The sequence below is a fragment of the Psammomys obesus genome, unplaced genomic scaffold (genome assembly GCF_907164565.1).
Source record: "Psammomys obesus unplaced genomic scaffold, mPsaObe1.curated_primary_1811, whole genome shotgun sequence".
Classification (NCBI taxonomy): domain Eukaryota; kingdom Metazoa; phylum Chordata; class Mammalia; order Rodentia; family Muridae; genus Psammomys; species Psammomys obesus.
In genome coordinates this window covers 7,197,851-7,200,788 of record NW_026596155.1, presented here as the reverse complement: position 1 = coordinate 7,200,788, position 2,938 = coordinate 7,197,851, and the positions used below count along the sequence as shown (strand labels likewise).

Sequence of the window (2,938 nt, the reverse complement as noted above, 5' to 3'; positions counted from 1 at the left end):
GATAGATAGATAGATAGATAGATAGATAGATAGATAGATAGATAGATGTGAACAGTGCCTGAGGAATGAAATTCTAGGTTGGCCTCTGGCCTATATGAGGACCGGGTACCAGCACACACAGTTGCACCCCTCTCCCCCACAAAGATTCTATAAGGCAGGTTGACTGGAAGAGAGTTGGAATGCCAGCAGAGCCAAACTACCTTGGCTATCTTTAGCGTTATCACTAGCTTTTCATTCTTTCATCCATGTCTGACCTCACGCCCTTGTGACGACCATCTGAAACCCTCTGGAATGTGCTAACAGCAGAGCACTGGCTTCCAACAAGCCCAGTGCTACAGATGTCACCAGATAGCACCTGTGACCCTACAGCAGACTCTCTCCACTTTGCTGTCATCTGCCTACCTGATGTTCCAACTGATGAGTTTGAAAAAAAAAAAAAAAAGCCTGGATTTATGACTTTATTTTGTCCTGTAACTACAAAAATTCATGAAACCCATTTCCACGTTGGAGCATATTTTTTTGTGGTAGCCCAACTCTGTGTTCCTGGGTTGTGGTCACTCGTATTTCTTTCAAGAATTAACAGTCTCATATGCCCTGTGAGGTGAGAGCCCTGCTTTGTAGCAACATAAGAATGTAAACATATTCTAAATGGACTTAAATGCCACTTAAAGAAAGTGATTGTGGATTCTCCTCCAAGATCCATGACCTCACTGGCCCTGAGGAGCGGGCTAGGTTTCTAGTACCAGACATGATTTCCTTCCAGTTAAGTGGGTCTTATGTCCAAGTAGAGAGCTGTTATCACCATGGTGTGTGTGCCAATACTGCGCCATTATGGTGTTCCTACCATACTAGTTGTTGCTGTGGTTCTTACGTGTCATAGCTGGAAGTGTAACCAACATGAGTGCCTAAACATGAACTGAAAAGGAGCAACAGCAATAGACCTGAACAGGGGAAAGCAAAGAGGCCTCAGTCCTACACGAAGAATTACAGGCAACTAAAGAATGCTGAAAGAGGGAGAAATAGGCCTTCCCAGGGAAGAGCACACCAACTGGTTATCCAATATCAAAGGGTCAGCCCCGAAAACATATGTGTGAGTAACATTATCCAAACTGAGCAAATCACCTCTAGGAACATATGTGTGTATACATACATGCAGTTGACAACAATTAATAAAATGGGGGACATAAATTTGAAAGGAAGCCAGGAGGGATATATGGGAAGCTTTGGAGGGAGGAAAGCAAATGGAGAAATGATGTAACTATATTATAATTAAAAAAAAAAAAATGTCGGGAGCCGTGACTCCAAGCGGCCTGCTTTGATATTTAAATCTCGGTGGAGAGAAGGCTTCTAGCAGGCCTTTACTAAGGGCAGAGAACTTGCAAGTCCATCTCCTTTTGTTTGTGACAGCAGGTGGGATAGCTTGTGAGGGCCACACCTCTTCCTCAGGCTCCTTGTGCAAATTAACCTATTGTTCTGAGATGTTTTACTGGCTAAAAGTAACTCCTCAAAAATACAGTAGTCAGAAGGCTGGAGGCAGAGGAGGAGGCAGAGACTTGAGACTTGCTGCCGGCACTGCTTGCTGCAGCAGCCTGCCTTTTGCCATGGCTGTCGAGTCTGGACCTTTAAAAAGTTTCCTGTGTGCTGTGTGTTTATTTTATTAATTTTAATCCTCACTCCCAACTCAAGAACTGTTCGACTCTGCCCGGCTGGCTCCGGCAAAAAAATAAAGGAAAAAAAGAGAGACTTAACATTTAAGGGATGGAGTTAAAAATAACATTTGGGAACTTACTGTGTGCCTACACTTGATCTCTGCTGAAAGCTAATGTAGGAGCACATAAAACTGACTGGGGTGACATGCTTTTATAACCCTGTCTCTGGTGAGTGCAGAGATAGGCGGATCCCTGGAGCTCACTGACCACCAGGTCTACCTCAATTGATATTCTTAGGGTTCAGTAGAGACCCTGCCTCAAAAACTAAGATGGACCTTGTTTCAGCAGTTCATATACTGAAATTGGAATGACACAGGGAAGATTAGCATGGCCCCTGAGCAAGGCTTACGCACAAGTTCATGATGTATTCCATCTTTTTTGAAAGGTGGCTAGAAAGCACCCAACACTGACCTCTGGCCTTCATGTGCACATCCATATATATGCATGCACATATGTACACACATACAAATGCATGCACTAACCATGTGAAAATGTACATCTATTGCACACACACACACACACATGCACATCATACCACAAAGCCATCTTTGAAGTACATCGATACATATGAAAAGATAGATAAAGCAACAACCATTATCTAAAGTTTAATGTGAAGATCTATGAATAAGAAATAATAAACAGTAAGTAAATAAATGAAAATAGAACTATTCAACGAGACCACAGAAGCAAGAGAAGCATTGCCTGGGGGATACTGGGGCGGGTGGTGCCATAAAAGTCAGTGTGTAGGCTGTAGGGAATCCCGTGGATGACTTTACTGCCAGCAGCCCGCATTGCCGCATTGCCAGATGGATCTGGCAAGCTATGCCAGATCCATCCCATGATGTTCCGCAAACAGGGAGTGCTGCGTTTTCAGAGATAGGGTCTTGCCACCTTGTTCCCTACGTTTATTGTTCTGATTATTATGTTTTAGGGAATTCTTTTCTGGTTCAACCTTTTTGGTGTTCTGCTCACTTTTTTGCACTTTGATAGGCACCTCTTTCTTTAGGTTAGGAAATTTTTTTTCTATGATTTTGTTGAAAACATTTTCTGTGCTCCTGCCCTGGGTTTCTTCTCCTTCCTCTATTCCTGTTCATAGATTTGGTGTGTTTGTGTGTGTGTGTGTGTGTGTGTGTGTGTGTGTGTGTGTTTTCACTGTGTCCCAGATTTCTTGGATGTTTTGTCCCTGGAGCTTTTAAAATTTATCATTTTCTTTGACCAAGATATCTATT

The 2,938-nt window shown here is 42.9% G+C and overlaps 1 non-coding gene across 1 annotated transcript; it reads left to right on the top strand.

Moving 5' to 3' along the window:
- The first annotated feature begins 1,981 nt into the window (after positions 1-1,981).
- Positions 1,982-2,088, top strand: LOC129667158 (U6 spliceosomal RNA). Its single transcript, XR_008718704.1, has one exon. It is a non-coding gene; the product is annotated as a U6 spliceosomal RNA (small nuclear RNA).
- Positions 2,089-2,938: the final 850 nt, after the last annotated feature.